This window comes from Salvelinus alpinus, chromosome 36 (assembly GCF_045679555.1).
Source record: "Salvelinus alpinus chromosome 36, SLU_Salpinus.1, whole genome shotgun sequence".
Lineage (NCBI taxonomy): Eukaryota > Metazoa > Chordata > Actinopteri > Salmoniformes > Salmonidae > Salvelinus > Salvelinus alpinus.
Window position 1 is genome coordinate 4632193 of NC_092121.1, and position 12392 is coordinate 4644584.

Below are 12392 nucleotides of genomic sequence, written 5' to 3' on the forward strand. Positions count from 1 at the left end.
CATAGGTGCACCTTGTGCTGGGGGCAATAAAAGGCCACTTTAAAATGTGCAGTTTTGTCACACAACACAATGACACAATGTCTCAAGTTGAGGGAGCATGCAATTGGCATCCTGACGGCAGGAATGTCTACCAGAGCTGTTGCCAGAGAATTTAATGTTCATTTCTCTACCATAAGCCACCTCCAATGTCATTTTAGAGAATTTGGCAGTATGTCCAACCGACCTCACAACCGCAGACCACGTGTACCCAAGCCAGCCCAGGACCTCCACATCCATCTTTTTCACCTGTGGGATCGTCTGAGACAGCCACCCAGACAGCTGATTTAACTGAGGAGTATTTTTGTCTGTAATGAAGCCCTTTTGTGGGAAAATCTCATTCTGATTGGCTGTGCCTGGCTCCCAAGTGGGTGGGCCTGTTGCCTCCCAGGCCCACCCATGGCTGTGCCCCTTCATTAGGGCCCAATGAATTTATTGAAATTGACTGATTTCCTTAAATGAACTGTAACTCAGTAAAATCGTTGAAATTGTTGCATTTTGAGTTTATATTTTTGTTCAGTGTATGTACCCCTCTTCCCCCTCACCTGTCCCCCTACCTCCCCACACCCCACCAGAAGCCCTTGACTGACATTGCATCCCATAAAGCTGCACCACACAACACAACATCTGCTCTGTGACAAAAATCTATCGCCGTGGCTCCCAGAGCACAGGACTGAAAATAGATGCTAGGCATGGGAGCATTAAACCTCAAACTTCTTCATTCATCTTGCGGTGAGGACAAATCTCGATACAAAAAGTGTTTTATATTTCTTTGTTTTTTTTAACGGAATGAACATCTGGGGTTGTAGTGAATGGGTGGTGTACTACACGGCTTGCTTCGACTCAGAACAAAATTTGAAAAAACAACTGCAGTGGAGGACGTAAATATTAGCATGATTAATTAATAAGATAAGCTCATCGCTCAGACGTAATTTGGCAGACACCGTGATACTGTGTTGCACTCAGTGTAATAATGCATCTTGATAATTCACGACCCCGGCATCATGGCGAGCGTCTGGTAGGATGTGTCGGGATTTAGTGATGCGCCATCACTCACGGCCGACGCTGTGCCGTACATACATTTCTGTCAGTCATGTGGAGGGTTTTGGAAGGCATTCTCTCTCTCTCTCCCTCCCTCACTTCTCACTCCCTCCCCATCTTTCATCTTTCTTTATATCTGCAATGGAGCAGGACACGGTCTGGTTGAGGTGAACTGGGCCTCAGTCCCACCGACCCACTAATTTTCACTACACGGAGTTTGGCCGTAAAGAGCTGCTTAATATACAGCGCTTTCAGAAAGTATTCACACCCCTTGACTTTTTACACATTTTGTTGTGTTAGAGCCTGAATTGAAAATGGATTAAATTGAGATTTGGTGTCACTGATCTACACACAATACCACATATTGTAAAAGTGGAATTATGTTTTTCGAACACAACACATGCGTCATGTTATGGGTATGCTTGTCATCGGCAAGGACTAGGGAGTTTTTCAGGATAAAAATAAACAATAGAGTTAAGCACAGAACATTTTAGAGGAAATCTTGGTTGTCTGCTTGCCAACTGACACTTGGAGACACATTCACATTTCAGCAGGACAATCACCTAAAACACAAGGGCAAATATACACTGGAATTTCTTACCAAGACAACATTGAATGTTCCTGAGTGGCCTAGTTACGGTTTTGACTTATATAGTCTTCAAAATCTAGACTTGAAAATGGATGTCTAGAAATGATCAACAGCCAACTTGACAGTTTTAAGATTTTTTTTAAGAATAATGTGCAAATATTGTACAATCCAGGTGTGCAAAGCTCTTAGAGACTTACCCAGAAAGACTCACCACCAAAGGTGCTTCTACAAAATATTGACTCAGGGGTGTGAATACTTATGTCAAATAGATTTTCAGAAATAGATGAAATTTCTGTATTTCATTTTCAATACATTTGTGAAAATGTATAAAAACATGTTTTCACTTCATCATTATGGGGAATTGTGTGTAGTTGGGTGAGAGAGAGAAACCCAATTTAATCCATTTTGAAATGAAGGCTGTAACACAACAAAATGTAAAATAAATGAAGGGGTATGAAGGCCCTAAAGTATGGTCATACACAAACACACACCTCTATTCCTACATGTACAGTTGGGATGCATGGACCCACGTCCGAGCATCCCTCTTTCAAAATCTCAATGTCTTGTCAGTCTAGGAAAACAGAGAAATCAAAATCCAAATACATATTTTGTTTATTGGCTACAAACCCAACCCAATCTAACAACAGCAGTTTAATTAAACAAATATGTTATTATTATTATTTATTTATTTTTTGGCATCCCCATTAGCTACTGCTAAAGCAGCAGCTACTCTTCCTGGGGTCCACACAAAACATGACAAAGTACATAACATGAACAGACAAGTGCATCATCAGTTTAAACAAAGATGGTATCATTCTTATAACAACCGTAACTCCTATTCTAATGCACCCCCAGTTGTACAGAGGTGGCACTGGATGGAGGGTCATATAATCTAGATTGGAGGTAATATAATCTAGATTATGCAGATCTGATACTGTCCACATGGACATACCGGTAAAGGTTGTGAGACATATATATTTTTTAAGATAAGCCCTCTTTATTGCCTTTGGCTGTAAAATAAGGTATTCTCTAACCCTGGATAGTAGAGAGGAACATATGGCCTGCTGTACTTTGATGGCTGTAAACCTGTCACTGAGGAACTTCTCCATTTGTTTTAGGACAGAGACAGTCCATAAGGGAGATGATTGGGTGGTGGGGACAGTGGTGGCGTGGTGGGTGTTATAGGGGTGCCGTGGGGCTTGACTGGTTGGCTGGGTGAAGTAAGTCTGTGTGGTAAAGTAGAAAGCTGTGCTTCAATTTTTAGGAATTACGAGCATTGCTCAAGGGCACAACAGCAGGAGACGGCATCTGGTACCTACCTAGAATCCCACTCGATTTGTTTCCCATCAGACTTGGGATTTAAACCAGCGACACTCTGTTCCGCACGCTGCACTGTTCTAACACACAAATACAGCTTGACAGCTGGGTGGGTGGGTGAGCAGGGTGGGTGAGATGCTAGAGAGGGTGATGGATCACTGAGCTGCAGATCCCTGCGAAAGAGACGGAATTAAAGAGTGTTTTACAAGTTAGGCCTAATGTTTAAGATCCAAAATGGATCGAGGGTGAATGAGAATGAGGAAGGGGGAAATAAATGATAGAAGAAAAATAGATGGATAAAATAAGGAAATGAAGGGATAAACAGACAGAGACAAAGAGAGAGACAGTGAGAGATAGTGAGAGATAGTGAGAGAACGGTTGGGCATTGTTAGTAAAGGAGGTAGATAGAATGAGGGCAACCCTGTAGGATTTAAATACTGTCATGTTACTAGCTCATTAAGGGCCTTGAACTGACTGAGGGAAACATATTTAACACAAACATTCTCTGCAGATGACTAATTAGAAAACACATATTTTCCCCAAGAAAGCTGTGTGTGTGCCGTGTGTGTGTGTGTGTCTGTGTGTGTGTCTGTGTGAGAGAAGGGGGTGGGGGAGATGACTTCACCGACCTACTTGGGTTAAAATTAGCCTGATCTAAACCAGAACTCACATGGATGTGACTACTGTCTTTGCCAACTGCAAAGAAACACCAGACGAGTGCACTGTAGCTACATTATTTCCAGAGGAGGACAACACACATGCTCCTTCAGCAAATCATTCTCTAGAGCCTTCTCTATTGGTGCTGATAACTTCATTTAATGTCGCTCGCTCAAGCAGAGTATGAGTGGTAGAAAAGGCTGGAACAGACAAGCATGACCGATATACCCAGTGCACAAAACATTAGGAACACTTTCCAACTTACCGAGCTGCACCCCTTTTCCCCTCAGAACAGCCTCAATTCATAGGTACATGGACTCTGCAAAGTGTCGAAAGCATTCCACAGTGATGCTGGCCCATGTTGACTCCAGTGCTTCCCACAGTTGTGTCAAGTTGGCTGGATGTCCATTGGGTGGTGGACCATATTTGACACACAAGGGAAACTGTTGAGCGTGAAAAACCCAGCAACGTTGCAGTTCGTGACACACTTAAACCGGTACAAAGGCACTTAAATATTGTGTCTTGCCCGTTCACCCTTTCAATGACACACGCACACAATCCATGTCTCAATGGTCTCAAGGCTTAAAAATCTTGAACCTGTCTCCTCCCCTTCATATACACCGATTGAAGTGGATTTAACATCAATTTAACATCAATAAGGGATCCTAGCTTTCACCTGGATTCACCTGATCAGTCTTGGAAAGGAGCAGGTGTTCCTAATGTTTTGTACACTCAGTGTACAGTATATACAGTACCAGTCAAAAGTTTGGACACGCCTACTCATTCAAGGGTTTTTCTTTATTTTTACTATTTTCTATATTGTAAAATAATAGTGAAGACACATATGGAATCATGTAGTAACCTAAAAGTGTTAAACAAATATAGATATATTTCAGATTTTAGACTATTCGAAGTAGTAGCCACCCTTCCACCCTATTTTGAATAATCTCAAATATAAAATATATTTTTATTTGTTTGTTTTATTTCATAGTTTTGATGTCTTAAAAAATAAAGAATAGCCCTGGAATGAGTAGGTGTGTCCAAACTTTTGACTGGTACTGTACATGTGAATAAAGAAAGTCCTAATCTCTGCATTGATGTTACCCACCTCACCGCCCTGCCAATTCAGCCAAGCAGCCAGCCTCTAGTTTACCCAGGGGTGAAAGTTGAATTCATTTCTTCCCGTTACGGAACCTCTTATAAGCGCATGTGCTTGCACCAAAACATTTTATGGCCTTAATCATAGAATTACATATAGAATCCTTATTAATTCAATAGGATCTCTGTGGGCCTAGTCGTAAAGATTTGTCATTTAACTTTTAAAATGTAGTCCATTTTACTGTGCCATAAACACAACCAGTCATGATGTTCCCATCTGATTGTCAAATAATCACTTCAAAGGGCTCCTTTACTAGGCTCCCCGCGCACGTTCATCCACTCTCAACATATTACCAGCCTCCAAACAGTGGTGAAATGAAAGAGACATCTGTAATGGAATTTGACGATTGTCATTAGGCCAGAATGTATGTGCCCACTGCTGTCTGCGTGCGTCTCAGTGTCGGCCACTCATCTCTGCCTTGGCGAAAAAGTGTTCTTGTCGAACCACATCGCATTTCGTAGGCGATACCATCGTTTTCAAGTCCCTCCGCTCATTCTCCATGGCTCGGACATGCAGTAATGATAGAAAGTGGTGTAATAGCCTGCAGTTTTCTTGACATTTAGTTTGATTTGTTGTGATAGGCTCGTGATTTACCCACCGGTATAGCGTACCCCCCCCACTATTTATTTTGCAGAGACGCCGTACTGGACCGCCTTACTTTCACCCCTGAGCTTACCTGAAAAACTAGCAGACTAAATACTTCATGGTGAGCTTACCTTAACAACTGTTTGTGCCATACAGTAAAGTCAGTTGTCATAAGATGGCATCCTATATGACAGATATGTCATCCGTATGACAGAGCTGCGTTTTCACCTGGTTAAAGTAGAGGGTAACGAGGTTCAACAGCGGGTGAAACTCCAGGCCGGGGAGCCACATAGGGTGAGGTGTGAAGGGTGTAAGTATGAGAGAGGGCACAGCTGATAAAGCAATGAGGCCGGGCAGGCTGCCCTCTCTCTTTCTCACATGTGTACGGAGTTTCCTGGCCTTAAGAGGGCCTAGTATCCTACGCATGTCTTTTGAGGACATGCAGGAGGTGCAGTCACCAGGAGCTACCAAATGACTCCAGAGTGGCAATTAATATACTGCCTGCGTCCAACACCAAGCTGTACCCTCATTGAGGTACATGGCAACCATATACATAAAATGACCACATATATTTGGACTCCTGCTGGAACCATTACTGTAAAGAAGGAGGGATTTCACATTCCAAGAAAGACATTGAGAAACTCCAGTGACAGAGGAAGAGTATTTTTAACATTGATAAAGCCCTTATATAATAGGGGCTTTCTATTCCAATTCCCCCTTACTAAGCACTTTCTGGTGAGACACCAAATTGGTAATGCATACCTAAAGTCACTCCCACTCAAGTGCTTGCGGTTACATCTGACACCCCTTAAAGTGTCTTGACTCTGAGTCTAAAGTCATCTCATAATAGCAGAAACATACGGTGTGCAGAATACCAGAAATAATGGCCCATTGTTCAATCTCATTCCAATCTAAACTGTTGAGGACTTACAGAGCTTCGAAGCCATTCTAAAGCCAAGGTAAAGGTTCCAAGTGTACATCTACTGTCTGTTCTCTTCGGTCTGGAGTCTATCAAGCTGTCATTGCAATGAATATATATGTATAATAATGTATATGCCATTTAGCAGACGCTTTTCTCCAAAGCGCTACACAGTCACGCGTGCGTACATTTTACGTATGGGTGGCCCCGGGAATCAAACCCAAAACCGTGGCAGTGCAAGCGCCATGCTCTAACAACTGAGACATTCAGGAATCACATTCACAGGAATTAATAATTGCCATACAGGAATGATCTCTTCCCCAGACAAGCAACTCCCAACATGCACCACTGCCTTCCTTTGGTTTCCTTTGCTGAACTCAGCGACCACGCAGCAAGTACCGTTAGAGGTTCAATGAGGAGAATGACATACAAAGATATAAATGCATAGTTAAATGCATACGTAATGGTCTTCCCCTTCCTTTTGGCCCTCTGTTAAATGTGTGTACTGTCATTAATATTAGCATATCAGGATTTGCACGTTTCACAACATACTGTACAACAGAAACATATGGGAATATGAATACACTCTTAGAAAAGGAGTTATCTAGAACCTTAAAGGGTTCTTCGCCTGTCCCCATAGGAGAACCCTTTGAAGAACCCTTTTTGGTTGTAAGCAGAACCCTTCTGTTTCTAGGTAGAACCCTGTTGGGTTTCAAATGTCGAACCCTTTCTACAGAGGGTTCTACAAGGAACCCAAAATGGTTCTAAACGGGGACCCAAAAGGGTTCTACCAGGAACCAAAAAGGGTTCTCCTATGGGCACAGCCGAGGAACAAGACAGCAAGCGTGTAGGAAGAAACTCAAGACAGTGTGTCAAATTGCGACAAATATCACTGAGCAGTGATAGAAATCTATGCTTTGAACAGCGAGACCTGACACGAGAGACGGAGAGGGCTATACTCACTAAACAATGTTGAAATGTCAAATGCCACAAACTAGCATCTTGGTTGAACAAAATGTCAGGGCTGTCGTTACATTAGGGCAGTTTTGGCACCGTGCCATATACCAAGGACCTGTCGGACTGGTTTCCCTTTCACAGTTCAACAATAGATAACGAAGCTCTAGGGACTATAGATGGGCTGTATAGACCCAGTCACTGATACACATACTATCTGATGATCTACCAATCCAACCTATCGCGATAGATCATCTTTTACATTTCGGAAACAACATGACTCTGCCGTATTCGACAAATCTGAGATATGGATTTTGTTTTGGAGAAAAGGACTAGGTATACTGTAAGTGTAGCAAAGATATAGACTAGAATAGAGAATCCCCTCTGTGTGATATGGCAGTGGCAGCAGCAGTGGGATGGCAGCTGCCACCATCTGTCATATCGCTGCCACTCGGTTGGAGTTACAATTTGAAAAAGTAATTAAACTTCAACAGTTTTACATTGCGGTTGATATTTCTTTTTATTGAGGAGTTAAAAGGTTAGTATTCATCATTTGTTTAAGGGCCTGACGGTTCCTGGTGGATTTAGAGGAGCTCCCGTCTAATTCTTCATTAAAGGTCGTTCTTCTTCTTCCCGCTTAGCTCTCGTGGATGGATAGAAAAAAAGGAGGGATGAAAGGTAGAGCCGGCTGCCTTTAATGGATCATAATTCAGGAGTCAGAATTAATGTGATGATTCATCGCCAAAGTGAGCGGTAAAAGTGTGACTTCATGTAGCTCAGTTCATACACCGTGGCGCGTGTAACGCCAGGGTAGTGGGGTTTGATTCCCGTGGACCACCCAATCAAAAAAAAATCATGGATGACTGCAAATGGCTTCGGATAAAAGCGTCTGCTAAATGGTGTATACACTCCGGGGCAACTTTTATTTCACAGGCGTTCAGATTGGTCCAGGAATAACCCAATCGTCATGACTCAACGTTGTGTTGAGGAACTGGAAAGTCAAATACCTCAACTCCTCCTCATTTGATCGATATCTAATATTGACGGTCCTATTGGGGTATTCTCAGCACTACCAGCTAGATGCAATCATTTGTTTATACAGTAGCTGAGCATTGACTATCACGACTTAAAGGATAGAATGTGATTATGTGAGATATGCAAAAAAAAAACATTTCCATTTCACCACACACTTGTACATGTGTGAAATAGGAGAAATATAAGCAGTCCCTATTTGACCTTTGATATAACACCTACAGTAAAAACTATTAAGCCAAGCTCACAGTAAATGCACCACTACCTGATATGGTCAAACACAGCAACTTATTTGCCTGTTTTATTGCCTCTATGAAGAGTAACAAACATGAAACTAATTGGCCAACGGTACTTGACCTGGCTCACAAAGTGGGTGGCTGCTAGCCTAATTAATAGAAGTCATGACATTGACAACACCATACTTTGATGTCAGCAATCACACCTCCACTCTTTCATCCGTTGTTTGCACAACTATTTGTACCAGCAGCCGCTATCTATCGCATCGCACACTGCAGCCAATTAGACCACGTTTCGGGCCTCATCCACTTGCCCCGTAATGGCCGCCCACTCCAGATAGATAGTTGTGGGAGGATTTACAGTGCGGCCCCTGACCGTCTCCTTAATGCTCCTATAAACTGTGAGCTTTGTTGGTATAACTTTGGACACGAGGAGGACAGAGAGGAGAGGAAAGAGGAGAGTGCCTGCCTTTTGATGGATGATCCCTGCAAAACAGCTGAGGACCTCCCGTCAGACGACTTAATAACGTCCACACATTCCCCCCATTACTATGCCTCTCCTGACGCTGCCGTGCGGCAAACAGCTCTGCCTGTCGATTAATGTAAAGGAGACGGTGTGGCGTACGCACGCCCACTCGGGTTGAATTTGGACCACCGGGAGGGCCGGCCGGCCGGCGTTGAACACACAGTGATGGGGAAACCCTGTGCCGACACACATCTACTGTAGTGTAGTGTTACGCTACCGTCCGCTTTCCCGCTATTATCCTCCTCTCAGACGAGTGGTGGTCATCCAAATTGTGCATGGTGTCCATCTTTAGGAGCCTCTGAGGTCCTCTTCTACTATATGGACCACAAATCAACTCATCATCAAGACCACTAACCTGGGCTGGGACTAAAGCCTGCACACTGTGGCTCTCCAAGACCAGAACTGAAAAACACTAATTTAGACCAAGGAAGAGGGGTTGAACTCTATGGAAATCCCTATAATTCTTTGCTACAATATTAGTCTATATCAGCATGTCAAACCATATAGGTAGACAGTGACAATTCAATGACACCAGCAATATGCTAGGTAGACCTACCCCACTGCCTACAGTGTAGAACTAGCATTCTGTACAGTACGGTCCTCCCCCAGAGCTGATTAGTGCAGCTCCCTCTGCATCATGTCCCCTGACTGACTGACCGACTGTCTTATAATTGGTGTGGCACTGTGACCAATCCACCATCCAACCGATCCACCATCCAACCGATCCATGCTATAGTGATGGAGACTTCTGCCGTCCCAGTGGACCAGAGCTACACCGGCTCCTGAATTGTTCAAGTGATCTGAGTGATGATCAATTACCCAATCACAAGGAGTCTGGCACGTGCTGTGTTCAAATCCCCATGTGTGCCATCTGCCTTTACCAAGTTAAATGGAGATCAAACAATTCAATGACAACTAGTCCTGTGTGGCTTCTTAGGTCCCTATTATTTATTTGAAGAGTAAACAACAAGGTTAAAATGTACAGTGATACAGTACATCTGCTGTGTGGGTCCTACAGGGCCTGCTGGACCGCCGAGAGCTTCCTCGACACTAAAAAGGCTGGGAATAGATCATGCTAATACTGTTGCACTGGTGGGCCGAAAGTGCTGAGAATACTATATACCCGTGTTATTCACTGGTCCAGAAGGGTTGCTGTATGTGTCAGCTTTTGTCCCTGCCGAACATCAACACATCTGATTTAACCAATCGTCAAGAGATGATGACCAGGAGTGAAGAAAACTCTTTGCTTTTACTCACCCAATATTCTGCTGATATGAATTCATTGCCTGCGTCCACGTCCAGTTACATATTTCAATGTCCACCTGCAAATTAAGACACATGAAACATCTCAAATTGCTAACATTAACATCTACAGCTATGGTAAAACAATACTTGAGGGGGAGAGAGGGTCAGTTTTGTTGACGGTAACCCTTTAATTGAAAGCTGATGGCATGAGCCGTAATGGGGGATCAGATCTGCCTCTCTTCCCAATGCAGCGGTTTTGAGCTGTGTTATTGGCGTCACGCCAGGCAGGCTTCGACAAGGCTGTTCAGCAGACTCATTTTGTAGGCTACGTGTATAGTGTGATTATCAGTCACTAGAAGGTTTGGGAGCCACCCCCACCAGGCAGCGCCTGCCTAGTTTTTCCTTCTCTCTTCCATCCCTCTCTCTCTCTCCCCTCACACTCTGTGTGAACCCAGCATCAGGCTCACACTCACTCCATCACTGTGCTGCCATGACAATGGGGCCCCGCTGCCTTTCCATTGTGGTGTAACGTGGTGGGAAGATCATTTTGCAAAGTTATTCTCATTCCCTGGTCAAAAATGGCTTGAGATGTATTTTCTGTAATATGCCATTTGTTTCTTATTTGTTTAAGATGTAAGCCAATGGTCACAGAAACCACAGATAGGAATTCTCAGATAGTTCTAGGCCTATTACATATATCGACGACTGAATTTCATGGAGAGAGAAAATATTCACAATCATTTGGATAATGGAGCCTTCGGTAGGCCTAGCCTATAAGAAGAACCATTTGTTGGCTTATTTGGCCACAGCTATTACTAGGACAGTTTAGCCTGTTGACGCAGTCCATGTAGCCTATACGAAATGTTTTCTCTAAAACAAAATACATATCGGCCTACTTCTCAAGTCTTGTCAAATATTATGTCATGACAAGACTAAATTGTTTTTAAGCTGTTCGCCGTAGCCAAAATGTTTGAAAATCGATAGTAGCTAGTGGTTGGACAGGTACATTTGAGGCAAATAGCCTATGTATGAATCAATGAGTTGGGTTAGCCAAGTTGATGTCCCCTTATGTTAATACATTTATTGCGTTACATTTTGTTCACATTTACGAAACGCATGCCCAATTGTAGTTCATATTTATTTATATTGCCTTCTGGTCGTCTCCAAACTCGAGTGCATGAACGCGACGCAAATCACGGGCAGCTGACTGGACCATAGACATTTCTGTATCAAAACGCAAATGTTTATCATCGGGTGAGAAGTAAAACATTCTGCATGTCATGCCTATGCAGCTTTGTTTGTAATTTCTATAATATACCAACAAGTGATTTTTTTTCAAACACAGTTAGTGAATGTGTAGCAATACAGAACTAAGCCTACTTTGCTCGTTGGTCCAGTCACGCCAGCTACCTGTACTTTGCCCGGAAGTAATGACTCCCATGCGCGCGAGTTTGGTGACGCCAAAAAACGTCAGGTATGGACGATGGTAAAACTAGAAGTATTTTTATTTAAACCACATTTTGCCATGCGTTTTGTAAATGTAAACAAATATACTAATAGGCTTACACATTTATGAAAATAACCTTGAGTCTTACATTGCCTCATAATGGTACTATTCTACACCTGCATTGCTTGCTGTTTGGGGTTTTAGGCTGGGTTTCTGTACAGCACTTCGAGATATTAGCTGATGTACGAAGGGCTATATAAAATAAACTTGATTTGATTTGATTAGCATTGTTAACTACTGAACAAAAATATAAACGCAACATGCAACAGATTCAATGATTTTACTTAGTTACAGTTCATATAAGGAAATAAGTCAATTGAAATGAATTCATTAGGCCCTAATTTATGGATTTCACGTGACTGAGGAGCCAGGCCCAGTCTATCACAAGGAGTTTTACCCCACAAAACGGCTTTATTACAGATATTAAATTCTCCTAAATTTCATTAGCTTTCAGGGTGGCTGGTCTCAGACAGTCCCGCAGGTGAAGAAGCCGGATGTGGAAGTCCTGGGCTGGCGAAGTACACATGGTATGCGGTTGTGAGGCCGGTTGGATATACTGCCAAATTCTCAAAAATGACGTTGGAGGCGG

At 43.0% G+C, this 12392-nt stretch overlaps 1 long non-coding RNA gene across 1 annotated transcript; it reads right to left on the bottom strand.

The window, feature by feature from the left end:
• Positions 1–2260: 2260 nt before the first annotated feature.
• LOC139565303 (uncharacterized) lies at positions 2261–11762 on the bottom strand. The gene is made up of 4 exons (XR_011672886.1): positions 11677–11762; positions 10309–10373; positions 2986–3156; positions 2261–2892 (listed from the first exon to the last, which is right to left on the bottom strand). It is a non-coding gene; the product is annotated as an uncharacterized lncRNA (long non-coding RNA).
• Positions 11763–12392: the final 630 nt, after the last annotated feature.